The sequence below is a fragment of the Perna viridis genome, chromosome 6 (assembly GCF_037379345.1).
Source record: "Perna viridis isolate PV_CMFRI_1.1 ecotype Kerala chromosome 6, ASM3737934v1, whole genome shotgun sequence".
NCBI lineage: Eukaryota > Metazoa > Mollusca > Bivalvia > Mytilida > Mytilidae > Perna > Perna viridis.
Genome location: NC_142450.1, coordinates 48,900,587 through 48,920,438, shown reverse-complemented (window position 1 = coordinate 48,920,438; position 19,852 = coordinate 48,900,587). Strand labels below are relative to the sequence as shown.

The 19,852-nt window shown below is 32.0% G+C and overlaps 1 long non-coding RNA gene across 1 annotated transcript; it reads left to right on the top strand.

The window, feature by feature from the left end:
• Positions 1 to 6,563: 6,563 nt before the first annotated feature.
• LOC148615390 (uncharacterized) lies at positions 6,564 to 18,031 on the top strand. The gene is made up of 4 exons (XR_015923884.1): positions 6,564 to 7,503; positions 8,220 to 14,360; positions 16,901 to 16,973; positions 17,613 to 18,031. It is a non-coding gene; the product is annotated as an uncharacterized LOC148615390 (long non-coding RNA).
• Positions 18,032 to 19,852: the final 1,821 nt, after the last annotated feature.

Here is a 19,852-nt window from a genome sequence, read left to right as displayed (position 1 = left end):
CCACCAGCAGTGGATCCATCCAGTGGTTCTTAAATACAAAACATTTTGCTTAACTTCATGAAGTTGACAATTCGTAACTGACATCTATAAGCTATAACACATGTGTTTATTCATATATTTATTCTGTATGATTTTTTTTATTTGCCTTCTGTCCCTTTGCACAGATTTTGACATGATATTTTTTTTCTTATGCCTTTGTTTAAAATATTTTTGTTTTCCTTGCTTTCAGGTTTACTGTTGATCATATATGTTTGTTTACACTGAAATTGTTTGCCTTTCTTAAAAAGAGACAATAATTTATATTCAATTCAACTTCTGCAACATTAAAACTGATTTATTCAACAGGTCATAGTTTTTCTTTCCTCGTTTGTCTACCCCGGACTTGACTTTTTATGAGCAATTCGGTGGGTGTTTCTAGAAAAGCAGAGGACGCTTACCCTACCGGTGCACCTGGTCCATGCTCCCACTTTTTAGTGGAGTTCGAGTTGCTCATTTGCTTTTGTTACTTTGTATGTATGATTTTAGTTACTTTATGTTCTTGTTGTGTATGTCTGTTATCCATGTCTGGTCTTTGTCCTTGGATTACATTCTTTTGATTACTGCTATAGCCTTGGATCCCTTGATTACCCTTTGCATATGAGGAATCTCTACCAAAAGCTATATATTTGTATGAAGGTGTAACATCTTTTTGGGAAAATCAACGATGTATAATGTTTTTGAGTCCGGATTTGAACTGACTGTGGGGAATAGAAGTATACAGTGTTGAACAATCATAGGTTTTAGTGCTATTATATTCTGATAACTGTCTTGAACGGATTGTCTCCAAAAGATCTTTCGGTTTTTTTCAGGATCCACATTGAATTAATACCACTACGGGAGTAACAAGTGTTGTGGTAGGACTGCAGACCCTCTTTGACAGCTGTGAGTACAGAAGTTAAAGTTTTGAAAGAGATTTAATGGTACATTTTGCAGATCCAGCTATGTAACTTGTTTGTATGGTTTCATGTGGAGTTTAGGAATCCAGTACATACACGGTAAATCACAATTATTGTCCTTGTTAGAGAGACCAAAAAAAGGAAAGCACAGATTTATCGTTTTCCACAATCTCTTCTTTGGAGAGTGTGGTAGCAGTATAGGTCTTATCACTGCTATTATTTTCTACGTCTACCTCTGATAACAAACATTGGAAAAAACAATGTTGTTTTGGGCTTTGTCTGCTGGTACGACAACATATTTGTCATGTATGGTAGACAATGTTTTTGCTACATCGGGGTCTTTGAAAATTGATGTAGCACCCATTGGCTTATTTAAACTTTCATTCGTTTCAAAATTAAAGAACTAACGGCCTTTAACAACTCTGACAGAGTATCAATGTCTTCATGTTCTCGATTTCTTGCGTAGTCCTCCACGGCATCCATAAGAACATTAAAGTTTGTCGATAACAGATTTGAACTAAATGAATAACATTTTCAATACAAACGTAGTATTATAAGAGACTGCTTGTTATATAAAAATCAGTGGAAATAAGTGGCACGAGCCCACTCTTTAACCAGTCATTTTTTTCCGTTTTCGAAATGAATGACCAGAGGTTTAACTCCCTGATTTATGATTGATGAAAGTAAGATGTGTATCTCAAAATTTATCCAAGAGAACATTTTAACCTTTTAATAAGATGTTTGTTTAATCTGATTGTTATCTTATTAGCGTTTACTTGTGTCGGATTTCCTGATTGTTGCTGTGGATGTGGCATTTTAGGGGTTTGGCATCACGTTGGAACATATTGCCCTTTGTATAATTGACAAATGTGATTGTATGTCTTAAAGCAAGAATATTTGTTCTGATATTTTGCATATTGTGTTTCCTGCTGTAATTTTTGTTGTGTGTAAAATGAGCCAAGGATATGTTCTGATCCACTTCTATACTTCTCTGTTTAGTACGAATATATTATTTATATTCGCACTAAACAGGGAAAGAGTAATCAAGGGAACCAAGGTTATAGCGGTAATCAAAAGAATGTAATCCAGGGACAAAGACCAGACATGGAAAACAGACATACACAACAAAGAACATAAAGTAACTAAAATCATACATACAAAGTAACAAAAGCAAATGAGCAAAATCAAAAATCAAAAGTTCATTATACAGCTGCACTTAAAACAATGTCGATAAAAGAATTCATATTTTTAAGACTTCTAAAGAATAAAAAAAACTGATTATAAAGATAGTCATAACTTTTGCACACTCGTTGTAAAATGTGTTTGTCCTATTTATGTTACTATTACAATATCATCGCCCCTTCATGGGACCGTGACAGTGTTAAACTGCCTCTGTTAAGTAAAAGAAAACAAACATATACAACTTATACCGAGAAAATAATATGAACACTTTCCATGAAGATAATGAGAATTGGAAGCTTGAATAAACTTTTCTTGGTATTTAAATATCAAGTATCATATTTATATAGTTCTAAGTATGAAAGGTAATTCAGGGAATGGTTAGAAAAGAAAAGAACTACGATATCATGTTACAACATTTAAGTAATAGTATGTAAACTTCTTTGATGTTCCAGGAACGCTACAAATTTTGTAGAAGTACTGTATTGTTTTAAATATATTCATTATATCATTATTGCTGTCGTAGCATTGCTTTTTCCATTAGTGCATATGGTAAGCGTTTCGTGCAATGGTATTTACTTTCGTTCTCTTGTTAAATGAATCAAAAGGAATTTACAATATTGATTTCTGTAATAAAATAAATTTTGTAGATCTGCCGATAGTTTACGTTTCTTAATTTTTCTTTTCGTGACTCAAACAATAGTATTTAAAGACTTTTTCGGATTAAATGGTAGAAAAGTAAAAGTTTTTGTGCTGTCTATCAAACAACCTGTCATTAACTATTCCCTAACGGATAAGCCGATACTTAGTTTAGATACATTTGACACATAGAGTAAAGCATTATTATATATTATCTTTTTTCAGACTGTAATCGCAATATAACGAAGTCAACACGCGGAGCATTTAGTTTTAGTCTTGTAGCATTTGCAGGGCTTATCATAGGGCTTATAGTATTTTTAAGTGAAAGCAAAACGGAACAAAACCGAAAGTTTAGAAAGAAGCGACCTCTGCCAGAAGACGGACCAACGGTTCATTATTATTCAACATTCGATAAATCAAGTGTTGTCTGGCATAAAAAAGGAAGTAATGTTAACTCTTTTATAAAATATAACAAACGTGATGATATTTTCATTGTCAAAAAAGCTAACATTTTCTCAATCAAAGTAGTTCTCCATTTTGATACTCATAAACTACCACGTGATTCAATTGGAGCTGCATGCATTGTCTTCAGTGACGGACGTAGAAAATGTAAGGCAGACGTTTTTCTTGAAGGATCACGAGGTATTTTACATATAAAAGATAAGTTATATGCTCGTCCAGGTTTTAGTTTTTCGGTACGAATTCAGAATCATCATTCGGTGATAAAAGCAATTGCTCGTAATTTTGTGGAAATCACGCAATCGTTTCACAGTGGACCGGAAATTAATTCAACATACACGCGTGTTACCTTAGAGACAATGAATTTCCGTTAACCATTTAAAACATCAATGCAATTTATAAAATTATACAAAAAAAACTTCTCAAAGTATTCTGTCGTTGGGGCATCGAAGGACTTCAACGATGGAAAAGGAAAAAAGAACGTACTAGCAATTGTTCAAGGTATTTCATTCCCATAGATATAATGGTTGTCGTTCAGCATATTTTGTTTTGATCTCAATTGACATCTTTGTTCATGTTTTATTTATAATATGCAAATATGCTATAAACTGGTCTTCATTGTCTTTTTAGAAATTGCACTGTAATAGGAGGTATGGAACAAAATATCAAAAAAAAAAAAAAAAAAAAAAAAAAAACTAAAACAACCAAAAAATACCCATAAAACCTAAAACAAACAATAAAATAAGACATTTAACCAGGATGACAATAAAGACAGATATTAATCTAGGTATATGGTCAAACGTAAATATATGAATGATAGAACGAATAGCGGCCAATCAAATTAGGATGACAAACATAAAACCTTTGTAGTTATAATATTAGCAATGTCTGAAGATATCTCTCTTAGTACTTTATTGAGAGTTTTGTCTCTTTAAGAAAGCAAAAACGTTCGTGACAAAATCACATGCACGGCTGTTACGGTCAGCTGTAAAAATGGAGATGTTGGTGTAATGCCACTTAGATAAAGAAAGTTTACAATTTGAAAGTCACAATCACGTTTCTCAAAAAATTAAGTAAGGGACGCATCCGTTTATTAATATGACAATAAAAAGTAAAACGTGAACAGAAGAAATATATTTTCCGTGAACAAGTTAAATCTTCAATCGTTATTGGCACGAGTAATAGTATTTTGGCAATTCACGATTACCAATTGATTAATTTATTTATAATAATTTTTTTATTCTCTATAATTAACTGCTATTATGAACATCAATTTTAAATATTGTGATAGGCAGATAAATAGTCATGTTGTGACGTTTTGGCGGGAGAGTGAACTTACCGAATTAATTTCACAATATGAATTATCGAATTTATAACACACGGATAGTTTAATAAATTACTACTATCTATACACTAAATAATCTAAGTATCAGCTTCAAGCGTGCAATTAAAAAAATGATAATAATAAAAAAACCCAAAACACAAGTCATTGCTTTTTACCCCCACTCCCAAGCGATCTGTACTCCACAAACAACTGGAAGCATGGACTAGATTCACCGATATGATAAGCGTCCGATGTTTTTCTAAAAAAAACACCGAGTGGCTCATATAATGTCAGACACAGGGTAGACGAAATAGTAAAGAGAACTTATGTTAGGTAAACAAATCGGTTATCATGGTTCATATAGATACACCATTACAATCCACAAGTTTATGATCACGACAAAAAATGTAGTGATGACTTTAATCTTTGCTGATCAACTACTATTGAAGTAGTTGCTGTGATTTTTCCTTGTATGGAACAAAAAAAAAATCATAATTCAGATCCCTCTTTTATGTGAATTAATACACAGGTCTACAGCATGTAGGTTTTCTCGAAAGACTTGAACATAGAAAATTACTATGCCAAAGGCTGCATGAGATTTTGCAAAAAACCAAAAAATATTTCATTAATCAACTGTTCTCTTCTGTTCCAGATTAAACTTGCAAATTTTAAAAGTGACTACATAGTCTATGTTGTGAAGCTTATAACTATGAATTTAGACTATTTTTACTGTAAGAGAAGCAGTCTTTGTACATAGCTCAATTGTAAAAAAAGATTTTGTCTAATAATTATGCAAAACCTATAAAATCACATTTAAAAAACGAGCAGACTGATCCATCATTTTTCTTCTTATATTGCTATAGCACGAAAGGTCTTAAAAAATTCACAACCCTTTGAACTGTTGTTATTCATAAAGAGAGCAGCGAACACGCTTTGCACAGAAGTGACACAGCAGCCAGAAAACATGGTAGATGATTCTAAAATAATTTTCTGAAAGTCGGTTGGTCAATATCTTAACAATTAAACATTTCTGATGAGTGAATAAAGATATTAAAAAATCAGTGGACATAACATTTGAGCTTTTGTCAGGCAACATTAAAATAGTTGAAAGTACGTAATACAATTTATGCAGAGTAATAACTGAAGCAAATCATCATCAACCGACTCCTGATTTTTTATTTAAAAACATTTATTTTAGGTATTGCGTGCAAGAAACTTTCAAACGTTTTTATCCATTGAAATATATTGTGATGAGTTTCGATACGTGACAAATAACTTCATTTGCTTGTACTTTTATTAAAAATTTGATTTTTTTTGGTCAGATCTTTATCTTTGCGTATGTATAAAACAAATATGATATATATGTATATGTGATATATCATGATCCAAAAACGACCTTGAGTCCTGAACTTTTTTATTTTTATATTTTACGATATGCTGCATATAGCAAATTGACAATCGGTTTAATGACCATTGTATAGTAGCTATGTCACCTATTGGTCCATAACTGGTTAAGAAAGAATATTATATTATACTGTTTGATAAATATAGAAAATAAGTTCAATATCAATTACTTCAGGTTTCTTAATTTTGACGACAGATTTGAAATTTAACTGTACACTTGCACCTGTAGGAAGGAAACTGAACATTTCTAAAAATAAGTTTTCTGGTAAGGTGTTTCATATCTTTCCTAAATCCAAAATAATTTCTTTTTGTTGGGGGGGGGGGATGGAGTCGACAAGAAACGTAAGACGCCGTTGTGTAGCTTAAAAATTTTCAGCGTTTTAAGTCATTAAAATAGAAAGTAAAATTGATATGTGAATTCATTATGTAATCACGGTTTACAGTTTAAGTCATTCAAATTAATTGACGAAAAGAATAGCAGTAGAATTGAATGACAATTTTTTTTTTGCGTAATGTTTACTCGATTTAGAGCTAAAAGTTATTACATCGCATTTACTTAGTAAATTTTACTTTAATTTACTTTACTTTACTTTCCTTGATATAATTAGTCCTTGGATAGACTTATCTATTCAATACTAACCATTTCATGTTCAATAATAAATATCTTCGCAAACACCAAAAAATTAAACAAATACAAAAAAAAAAAACCTTTTAGTTTACATAAAAAGTGTAAGCTGTTTGACACAAAGTACAAATATTACATATTTAAGATTATAGCTCAATCAGTAAATTCAAATAATCCATTTTTTGGCATAGGTCTAATTGCTTTTTGACTTAATTGCCTAATTAATGACACATAATTTTATTGTCATTGCTTCTATAAATCATTCGGTCGGGCTGTTTGGGAAAAAAAGGTCGTTCTCTTCATACAAGCAAACACCAATCTGCTGTTTTTTTAAGTTTAGTTGAAATCCTTTGTTCAACAGTTTCCTATTTTATCAAGCTTAATAATAATATCTTTATAGCCTTGCACTTACAGATTAATATATAAGGTACATTTATCTTTATTTCTCAATAAACCTCTTTACAGTGGTATAGAGACATACTGCGTACTGCGTAGCCAAATAAAGAAGGAACACATTTAAGTGTCAGTTTACATGGTATTCAGTGTATATCAATTTATCAACTGCCCTGCTTATTCTATGTATACTCGGTAAATGGTTTATTTTTACCCTACTTATGTTTTGTGTATTCTGTGTATATGCAGTTTAAATATTGTTGTATTTGTATTGTTCTAAAACTATCGTATACTAAATACATGATTATATTTAGTTTACTGTCATATATACTGTATGAAAGGAGGAAGTTTTCTAGTTGTCAAAAAGACATTCATTTATGATTATTCAAATTATTGTGATAAACAATTTTACTTAAGTGTTTAGAATATGAACATACATGATAATTCCTATGATGTTCATTACAAGGTTTTATGATTAGTCAGAAAATATTAATTTGATTGCAAAGAATTTGTTCCTAGTGAAAAACAACAGGTGGTTACTACAGGTAAGTCTTGAATACTTTTCTTTTTAAATCATCAGAATAATTACATTTTAAGTTTTTAGGAAAACAATAAAACTATTATAATGTTTATTTTTCTATCATTTTAATAACGTTAATACGTCATGTCGAAAGATATTTAATGCCGTCTATACGTTAACTAAAATAGAACATTTCACACAGGATTGAACACTCTTAACTTAATTATAAATATTGTATAATTAATTGTACTTCTAGTTTCACTTCAAAGTTCCTTAAATCCTTGAATATAATAGACCGATATTTAAAGGAACTTCAAAGTGCTTTTGAATTCCAATATTGTTTTGGTGACAAAAACAAGTTGATTTTAATGTAAAATTCGTGATATAGCGTCGTTTTACACGACTGACGTATAAAGTAATGCCATACACTATACCACATTCTGAACTAATTGCAAAATTGTAATGTAAAACAAAGCAAACACGTTTCTAATATCATTTAAATGCAAAACAATGTTTTTTTAATTATCTGCTTATCAAAGGTCTTAGTTTTTTAATTTCCGTTTTATTTTATCTTGTCATCCCTTCAATTTAGGATTGATCCAAACAGTCAAATTTTGTATGAGTATGTCCAATCAGTCACTCTTTTCATCAGCATACTTAATATAAGAATGGACTTTATTTGTATTTGTACAATGGTATTTTGTGGTAATTACGACAATTTTCCTCTGTTGTTTTTTCCAGAAATATTGCGTCAGCATGGTCGATTCCTGCAAATGCGGAGTTTTTATCTTTTGTCTCATAGTTTTTGCTGGAATAATTGTAGCACTGTGTATATTAAATAATAACAAGACCGAAAAACAAAAAGGATTTAAAACAAAACGACCTCTCCCAAAGTACGGACCGACAATTCATTATCATCCAACTTTCAGTAGATCAAGCATTGTCTGGCAAAAAGACAACGAGATTGCAAACTCTTTCATAGAATATAACGAACGGGATGATATCTTTATTGTAAAGAAAGCCAGCATTTTCTCCATTAAAGTTATTTTACATTTTGATGTCAAAAAATTGTCACGTGATTCGATTGGTGCTGCCTGCATTGTCCTGAGCGACGGTCGCAAAAAATGTAAGGCTGAAATTTTCCTTGATGGATCACATGGGATTTTCCATTTAAAAGAAAAACTATATGCTCGTCCAGGTTTTAGTTTTTCCATTCGAATTCTCAATTCATCTACTGTTATAAAAGGAGTCACTCGCAATATATTGTCCATAAGCCAGTCATTTAATAGCGGAACGAATGGTTATTCCCCAATACCCGAGTACGGTGAGCGGAACGAACAAAAAAAGATCAAAAAGCTTTGATTTTTAAGTGCTTCAAACTTATATAAACGCAGATATGTAAGGTATGTTGAAAACCTTTTTGACTTGAATTTCCTAAAAACTCAGGAAATGATCACTTGTGTTAGAACTGTGTGTTTTTGTATTTTTTTTATGAACAAAGCCTTAAGTAAGTATTTGGTTGACTCCTTTGAAACACAAACCTTAACTATAACCCTTATCTTAGCAATTTGTTGTAATACAAAACTTTTACACCAAGTGAGGTCTGATGTTTGTATTCGAGGTGGGAAGAGTAACAGGTATAGATAAAATATATTGCCTTTTAATTACAATTGTCCTTAAAAGAGTAATCGGGGGAACAAAGGCTATAGCGATAATCAAAAGAATGTAATCGAGGGACAAAGACCAGACATGGATAACAGATATACACAACAAAGAACATAAAGTAATTAAAATCATATATACAAAGTAACAAAAGTAAATGAGCAACTCGGACTCCACTAAAAACTGGGAGCATGGACCAGGTGCACCGGTAGGGTAAGCGTCCTCTGCTTTTCTAAAAACACCCACCGAGTTGCTCATAAAAAGTCAAGTCCGGGGTAGACAAACGAGGAAAGGAAAACCATGACCCGTTGAATAAATCAGTTTTCATGGTGTTGATATATAAATCAGTTTTAATGGTGCAGAAGTTGTATTGACTATAAATTATTGTCTCTTTTTAAGAAAGGCAAATAATTTCAGTGTAAAGAAACGCATATGATCAACAGTAAACCTTAAAGCAAGGAAAACAAAAATATAAACAAATACATAAGAAAAAAAAACTATCGTGTAAAAATCTGTGTGAAGGGACACAACAATTCTCAATGAAGGAGCGGTAGGCAAATGAAAAAAAAATCATGAAGAATAAATATATAATAATAAACACATGTGTTATATCTTATAAATGTCAGTTACGAATTGTCAACTTCATGAAGTTAGGCAAAATATTCCGGCATTGAGATCAGACAAGCAGGTAAATCATGTCAAAGAACCTTGTCTATTAGAAATTTATTCAGAAAGTGCTAATAACAGAACAATTCCCATTGCCACCTCGAACACCAATTTAAGTTATGAAATGAAGAGGTAATTCGGTAATTCAGTATTAACATTCGATACATTACTACGATCTTCATGATACTCTGTTGTACAATTTTAAGTACCAGTCCAAATAAAATTCAGGCACTGTCTATGGTAAAATGATTCATGGTGTAGAAAAACCCACCAAACAAACAATGCTCTGTCTACATATCCTATATTTTTACATAATGATAGTCTCTCTGTATTCATATTTGTACGTTGGCGAACACATTATATTAATCTTACACTTAAATCAACAAAATCAAAGCAAATCAAGATCGATATCTCTAACAAAGTGCTAATTTCACGTACAATCGATGTAAACTTTATCTCATAAGCACAACACCCTAATGAAAATCTGAGATTGATTTTGAGGTCAGTAACTGTTTCTGGACAAGCAGGTGGGTTTTTGATATGCATGTATCATCTTCTGTGTGATTTTAGGTGGGTGTTGACATGCATGAATCACCTCCAGTCAGATAAAGACTTCTACTTAAATGTTTGCAATATGCATTCTGAAAATTCCAAAATATTTAAATTAACCAATTTTATTATCGCTTCTAGTTAATTTCTTAGAAATATATATCGTTCAAAAATATGATACTATTTTCTTATTACTCCTGAAGGGTCTGAATTATTCTCGGGGAAGATTACGAAATGCCCATATATTTTGAAAAAACCTTAATATATATATATATATATATATATATATATATATCGGTTAAAATAACTTCTTAATGTTCCTTCTAAATATAACACAAACCAATAAGTAGGAACTCTTGCAAAATTACCCAATTCATTTAGAGGTTCTCTGAAATGACTAAAGGTGCAATATGATTCCAGGAAAGATTCGTTTGAGGCAATCAAATTGACAAAAGACCTTTGTTTGTTATAGAAGGGATTGTCTTAATTCTCAAATTTATTCGTTGTATATATTTATAACAAATTAATGTCTCGTTTACACATTATTCTTTTTTTGATATGTTAAAAATGGAGTTCTTGTATCTATATTAAAAAATATTTGTGATAATTACAAATAAAATTATATTTGTCAATATGCTTAATGTTGCAACAAAATGTGTTTTATACATTAAACTAAGTTTAAGTTAATTAATTTCGGCTTCTTCGTGTCAGATATTGTCTGTGTTTATGGTGATAGTCAATAGAGTGGTGTAACTATGATGGGTATAAAATCTCACGATTTCTTCGTTTTAAATTAAGATTGATTGATATGTAACTTCTATTTACAATTGAGTATCACGAAGATTTCAAATGACTATAATTTTTCCAACGTTATTATGACTCATAACTTATGTGGGATATTCCAGGTTAAAATAACCATTATTTTAAACAGTCGTGTAAAAGAAATATTGTGATAATGGAAAATTATTTATTTTTGTTTCTGTGACATTCGTGTCATAAACAAACATTACACACTAAACATGATTACAGAAAAGCCATACATTTTCCGCTCCCCATCTTCAATGTTCAAAGCATGTGTTTGGTTCATGTTGTCAATAGGGACTACCTATTTTCAATGATTTTCTTGATGATTACGTTGAAAAAGTAATCAAGGAAACCGAGATTCTAGTGGAATTTGTACATTTTATTACTATTATTGATTGTTTGCCGTACGACAATTTAAACGAATGAGACAGGTATGGTCAGATGGCTAACGTGTCTTTAAATATTTTTGATTTACAAATACAATCTAATGACGAATGCTCCTTTAATTAGAGGAAAACAAGGTTTTTAAAGTAAATTAAGAATGCTTGAATGTTGAATGTTTGTTTGTAATAAAAAAAACCCCAAAGATCGATATTATATCATACGTCAAAATAAATTTTAAAAAAGGACCAAGGAAATATTTGTTAGGGATATACACATGCGACAATAATCAAGAAATGAAGGCCTGATTATAAACACTTAAAAGAGGGAACCTGCCCTTATTATATTCCTGATAAAGAGAACGCAGTAAAAGGTTGACGCACATTTACTGGTGAAATTGACTCCCTTATTGTCGTAACAAAATTATGTTGAAGTCACAGCAAATTTTTACTTGAAGAACTAAAGTGTAAAACATAAGGTTTAATGGCCTATATTTATAACTCATCCGCACTGCACATTTTGGTCCTCAGTCAAATTAACAATTTTTTTCTTAAATTTTACAGAATCAGAAAGTGAATTATTCATACCATTTGTAATAAAAAAATGTCTACTTCTATGTAATATCTTGAATTTCTTATGCATATTTGTCTTTTCATCTGAATTCCTGAAGATTCATTGGGTTTATATTGGCACGGGTATCACAAATTTGACAAAATGATCAACTTTGTACCAAAATGTAGCTATTTTGCAAAACACTTTTAGTTTTCTACCACATCCAACTGGTCATTACTCACCAGAACTGACTAAAATATTGTAATACGGTAATGTTGTTATACTCCATTAAGTCCTCAACACAAATACAAATTGGTTACGTTCTATTGCCATATTTAGAAATTCAACCTAGTATGGAGCCAAAACACCCCTAAGTGTACCTATTCCTTTGTTTTCTGCAAAAACCTTTCAATAATGTATAGTTTATCCAGTTTGTTCTAGCTCTTTACACAAGTAAAACATCTTAAAACAACAACAACAAAATCTTCCACTGAAACTAATAGACATATGATTTATATGATGAACTACTTCAAATAAACATTTTGGCACATATATGGATGTCTCAGATTTATATCGTAACATCCTTCTTTTAAAAATGCATATACATCAAATGAGGTTACGCATCGTATCACACTATATCACATTGGACTTCGTCTCGTGTGATATATTTACCTCGTGTGATACTACAGCGTAACAGCCTCTACTACAGGCATTATTTGTGTAATAAATATTCTATAAGAAATTTACCTTCGTTGTTATGTGTAGTCTATTATACACATGCATCCTGTAGTAGAGGATGTTACGCTGTAGTATCACACGAGGTAAATATATCACACGAGACGAAGTAGATGGTAAGATATTTACAGACAGTGATACGAAGCGGAATACCAGAAGACCATGCATATGCAGTATTGCTATTCTGTAGCACAGACTTGGTATATACACCAGATTTTTTCTAAGCATATTTTAGAGCCGTATCGCCAGTCAAGGCATATATACTTTGGGTTGAAAAAAAAATAAAACCCTATACGGAATATGCACTGATAACATTTTAATTCAATCCCGCTTCTGCATTGGTTCTATATATAAGAGTCTGGCGGTTAACACGCAATACCATGATGTATGGGCACAAATGATCTGGTAGCGATATTGGCTTTTCTTTATTAAGGTGTTTCGACATTGATATTTTAAGATCTCGCGAGGCTTTAGTATTCCTTGAGGTCATCAACAGAGGAATTCGCACGCTAGGTTTTGATGAGGATTTAGGAATGACCTTGTATTGATATCGGTTTTCCAAAGATCAAGCAATGTCTTGATACTACACCATAAAATTGGTATTCCATGAGTGAGTCAGCAAGGCTTCAAACAGTTGTACACGTGAGGCCTAGATATCGTTTATGCCGGACATTATGTCGGCAAATTACCCTTTTCAGTTTTTTATACTGAAAATATTTCACTTCTGTCGCTAATGTCTTGTCGCATTTTTTCCCCAATTATTGAAAAATTAGTAATATTTTAAAGGGAAAAGTCGTGAAGTATGCCACGTAAAATATTGACGGATGAATGTATAACTTATGAATAATAATGAGAACGCATAATACACCACCATCGACATAAAAGCATTTTAAACCTTATGTGTTCTCATTAAAGACAAGTAAGTTTCATGGAAAGCATTGAATTCATTGAAAAAATGAGATGATTTGTGCAAAATTTGGTTTGTTTTTTAGGAAATTTTAAAACCATTTCAGAGCCATCCATTGTCCATTTAAAACAATCTTTGTACTATTGGACATATATATGATATAAACATTATAATAAAACAAAATATCCAATGGAATAAAACTGATCATTGTCCATCCATAGGAACTACCCAGTTTCTAAATGGACAGTCTTTTAAAATGTACTTACTTAATCTTAAACTCCCTGTGTACTGATTATATTGTAAATGTAAAATGCCTTCAAAATCAGACTATGAACAGTTTTCTCCATAATAGGATGAATTCTAAATATAATTAGATGATTTGCAAAACCAGGTAATACTGGAAGTTTTGAATTGCTGTTCAATAACTCTTTATAATATACATGTCAAAACTGATAAAATCTTTATATAAACGTTTGACTTAGTAAAATAACAAATTAACAAAACTCAGTCATCGGCAACTAATTAGTTTTTTATGTTTTCTAAATATATACATTGATTGATCTCAGATTAAAATAGAATTTTGCAATATCAACCAAGGAAGCATTGTTACTGAATACAAAACAAAGGTAAGGAGGCGTTTATACATGTTATTATTCAAGACAATTCATATGAAAATGTCAAACAAATAATTCATAATATAACGCACTTAGTTATTACAATGGTACGAAATCATATCTGAAAAAGTGTAATAAAAAAGAAAGAGTTTCAATGTAAAAATTTACTACAATTCTTTTATAAATCTGCAGTCGTGTAATGGTACTGCGTTGACATGTAAAAATTTACAATCGACATCATAGTAAGATAAGGCTATTACAGTGATTGCAAACATGGGAGTACTAATATGTAAAACGTTAAAAAGCAGTAGACAAAACAACAAAATAAAAATGTTTCTAAAAGGAATATCAATTAATTACAAATAGACTTAGTTTGTTATTTATATGTATTGGACGCTCACTCTTCATATTGGTAACAGTAATCAAGGGAACCAAGGTTCTAGCGACGTGACCAGAAGGACCATATTTAAATGGAGAGTTTTTGTAAGAACAGTAAGAAAGTTTAGCATTGAAGTCCTCAATTTCGAGGTCCTGCAATAGCTTTTTATTATTGAACATTTTTTATGCAATGGGTGATGTATAGGAATAGGAAATAATTGGTATGGATTTGTCTTTAAAATATGGGTGGAATTTTTGGTAACGTTTTTTTTGGAGGATGTTAGCCAAATTAAAAGCATCTATATCTTTGTGACAAACGGTAGTGGAGGAATTGATAGTTTTTTCCCGTCTTGACTATTAACACACACTGGTTTAAAGACCCTGCAGAAACCAATATCCAAAATAATGGCATAAAATAAAGTCTGTACAATGATGAGATAGGGCCAGAAACAGGAGTGTCAAGACTTGTTTTGTAAAGGGAGTGTACTAGAGTGAGAGGTGTAAAACAGAGTTTGGTTCTAATGTGATGAAGTCCAAGAGGTTTTTGTATGAAAGGAAGGATACCATCTATTGAGACAACATGTAACTTAGGTGACGTAAAGTATCGATGGCCATGACTCCTTTCCCGTCTTGGGTTTTTGTCAACGAGTAATCAAGGGAACCAAGGCTATAGCGGTAATCAAAAGAATACAATCCAGGGACAAAGACCAGACATGGAAAGCAGACATACACAACAAAGAACATAAAGTAACTAAAATCATACATACAAAGTAACAAAAGTAAATGAGCAACTCGGACTCCACTAAAAACTGGGAGCATGGACCAGGTACACCGGTAGGGTAAGCGTCCTCTGCTTTTCTAGAAACACCGCCGAGTTGCTCATAAAATGTCAAATCCGGGGTAGACAATCGAGGAAAGAAAACTATGAACAAATGTCAAATAATTCATCACATTTGTGCTGTTGTAAAATTGGCTTGAAAGAGTAATCAAGGGAACCAAGGTTATAGCGGTAATCAAAAGAATGTAATCCAGGGACAAAGACCAGACATGGAAAACAGACATACACAACAAAAAACATAAAGTAACTAAAATCATACATACAAAGTAACAAAAGTAAATGAGCAACTCGGACTCCACTAAAAACTGGGAGCATTGACCAGGTGCACCGGTAAGGTAAACGTCCTCTGCTTTTCTAGAAACACCCGCCGAGTTGCTCATAAAAAGTCAAATCTGGGGTAGACAAACGAGGGAAGGAAAACTAAGACCCGTTGAATAAATCAGTTTTCATGGTGCTGATGGATACACCATAACGATCCACGAGTTCATGATAACGATCATAAAACTTCTGTAGTGATGACTTCAATCTTGTAGCAACATAACCCTGTTCCAGAAGCCTATTTGTTAGAGTTCTAGCGCGTAGTTTCGGCAAGTTGTGGCATAACGTATGAGTTGTGATATGAACATTCCATACACAGGAGCCGAAGGGATGTTGCCACAGATGAAAGGAAAGTTGACAATTCTGAATGAAAAGTCATCACGTTTGTCGTAAAGTTTGGTCAATAGTTTTCCTTTACCATTGATTTCTAAGTGTAGGTCAAGATATGAGGCTGACTTCACAGTGTCCTTTATCTCAAGTTCTTTTGGGTAGATGCGATGTATCAAATCCCCGAAATTAGATTGTTTAAAGATAATACGTCATCCATATAGCGGAAACTGAGATTGAAGGATCTAGCTAAACGATATTCTTTCTTTCTGATCAGATCAGCTATAAAGTCAGCCTCATAAGAGTGAAGGAATAGGTCAGCAAGTAAAGGAGCACAATTTGTTCCAATTGGAATGCCGACCGTTGAAAAACACGTCCACCACACTGGACAAATATTTTGTCAATTAAAAATTCCAGCATTTTGTAAACATCTTCCTCTGTATATTTGAAAGATGATTTGGAATTATTTCTTACAAAGTATGAGGAATCTCTACCAAGAACTATATATTTGTATCTAGGTGTACCATCTTTTTTGGAAAAAAACAACGATGTATAATGTTTTTAAGTCGGGATTTTAACTGAGTATGGGTAATAGAAGTATACAGTGTTGAAAATCATAGGTTTTAATGCTATTATATACATATAATAGTCTTGAACTGATTATCTCCAAAAGATCTTTCGAATTTTTCAGGATCCACAGTGAATTAATACCACTACGGGAGTAACAAGTGTTGTGGTAGGACTGTAGACCCTCTTTGACAGTTGTGAGTATAGAAGTTAAAAGGTTTCCTATACTTTTGATGTAGTCATATGATGGTAATTTTTTTCTAAAGAACAAAGTTTCATAGAGAGGATAGAATAACCTTTTTTTTATTAAAATGTTGACAAACGTTGGGGAATTTGGTAGTATTATTTCCCGAACGATGACCGCACACTCTTTTATTTAGTCGTTCTTGTGTTTCACCGACATATACTAAAGTGATGGAACATAGTTTAATTATTTTTAAATCAGGTCTTGGCGATGAGCTTAGCAACTAACATAATCTATCATAACTTTGTCCAAGTAGTGTTAAATACGCCGTTAAGTTCCATCTTGAAAGAGAGTAATAACCATAATTTCCAACAAAGCGTATGCGTTGTGATAACGAAAATAGTTGTATATTACCTCTTAAAATATTATATTGTAATGTAAAATTCTTTAAATGTACGGAAAGATGTGACATTAGTAAGCTTTGTCTCGATATAATATCGTTTTGGTAGATTAAACTCAAACTTAGTACTCAATAAAATTCTTCCCTTTTTTTATCTGATCTGTAAATGTTTCTTGGTATCCTTCTTTACATGCATTAGCTTAAGTTAAGGAGAAATAAGCTGCCAGGTTTAACATGTTATCTTTATTGTAGAAATTCCATCTTTACTTTGCTTCCAGTGTTAGGATTATAACACAGAATGCATTGATTTGGCCTTAGATAACTACAATACAGATATATGTAAAACAGAGAGTAGCCATGGATAGCTTTGACAGAAGGAAGTCAAAATACAGTCTTCAATACTTCTGTGGAGGTAGCTTTGACCTGTGCAATTATCCTCATACAGCTATTGATGGGACACAGCTTTCCATTCATCTCGTAATACAAGTATAGGACTTATAACAAAAAATGTTACAGCACATCGGAGCTAACAGAAAAGGATATTGTGTCATTAAAATACTTAGGACAAGATCTTGTCTATTCGTATACTGATGATCAGAAAGGAATGAGCAAAAAATATGTATGAAAACCACCAAAATTAAGGAAGTTAAACATCAAAATTTCTAATGAAACTGAAGTTTGTATTATAATATACTTGCAACACATCGTTGTCAATGTACCCCAATTATGAAATCAGACACTGAAATATACCACTGAACAGTACATATTTTCACCAAACACACCGTTTGTCTACCCCGGACTTGACTTTTCATGAGCAACTTGGCGGGTGCTTCTAGAAAAGCAGAGGACGCTTACTCTACCGGAGCACCTGGTCCATGCTCTAAGTTTTTAGTGGAGTCCGGAGTCCAAGTTTATAGCGGTAATAAAAAAAAAGAATGTAATCCATGGACAAAAACCCGACATGGAAAACAGACATACACAACAAAGAACATACAGTAACTAAAATCATACATGCAAAGTAACAAAAGCGAATGAGCAACTCGGACTCCACTAAAAACTGGGATCATGGACCAGGTGCACCGGTAGGGTACACAGGTTCTGCGATAGAGTTGCTAAAATAAAGGTGAAAAAGAAGCAAGTCATACAAAGGCAAGAAATTCCTGGGGCAGGCATACAAATTCCTCGGGGTTAAAGTACTTTGGTGTGAGCACAACCCTCTCCCTATAAAATCTGGCCACTGTGACAAAAATATTGCACACTTAAACACACCTAAAAATCAGTTCAAAAATGTATCTGAGTCTTCTTTTACAACGGAAAATGAATTTGAACTCATCAGTTATATACATTAAATTGTGTATTTTAGTACATAAATAATAAAAGATTAAATATTGAAGCTAATAAATATTTCACATGAGTTTATATTTAACTTTCGTTGTGCTCATCTTGTTAGTAGTTATTTGGTTGTGATTTGGGATTTGACAGTAAATGTTTCTCTTATTTCCGTACAAAATAAGATGTTGATTTCTAAGTGATAAGGGTATGTTAAAAATATGAAATTCGTAAACACTGTTTTAAATAGCAATCTATATTCAGACTTTTTAAAAAATAAGTGTAGAACTCGGTCAAAGTAATACACAATTTGGTGTGTTTGTAAATAGAACATTGATTAAGCGTAAGGGTCATTACGTCCTAGATAAGGCAATAAAAAACATGGTCATTCTCCGGTTAGTTTACTTCGTCAGGTGCAACTATTTCCCATGACAAGATTATTGGTTATGTCCTTTACTTTGACAAAAACATAAAATTAGGACATAAATGTTTTTTTGTTGTTATTTTTCAAACGAAAACAATAATGTGATCAGTAATTTAAAACGATCTCAGATATCACCTAAAATAATATTAGACCAAGAACGAAATAAAACAAGTGATAAATATTTCACTCCGGATTTACTTTTAATTGAAGTACAATAATGTTCTTTATGAATATTCTTGTTATAGATAACACAATAAATAGATCAACTAAGAGTGCTTCATAGCATATATGTATTGCTGTGATTTACAAAATAAACGATTTAAATAGAATAATACCCCCTTGAATTGACCCCTAATGATCCTGTCAATTATGAACGTTTTAAATGAGAAAAAACACTGTTTTACTGTATTTGCGTTATCATACAATTACAATCAATTTAACACATATGATTATTTATTGATCTTGTTACGTGTTCAATGCTTTTATAATATCAACAAATATTAAATTATATCATTTCATTTCTGAGTTTACCGCTATAACCTCGGTTCCCTAGGTTACTCTTAAACAAATTACATCACAAATACACAAAACAACATTGTTGCAGGAGAGAATTAATTACGTGAATTTGTCAGGCTTTCTTTGAATTGACAAGTGAAGGTCATTTCTACTAAGTAGCAAAAGTCAGAAAATACAGAATTACTCTACAGGAAAGTACATGCACATGCACAAATGTATACAG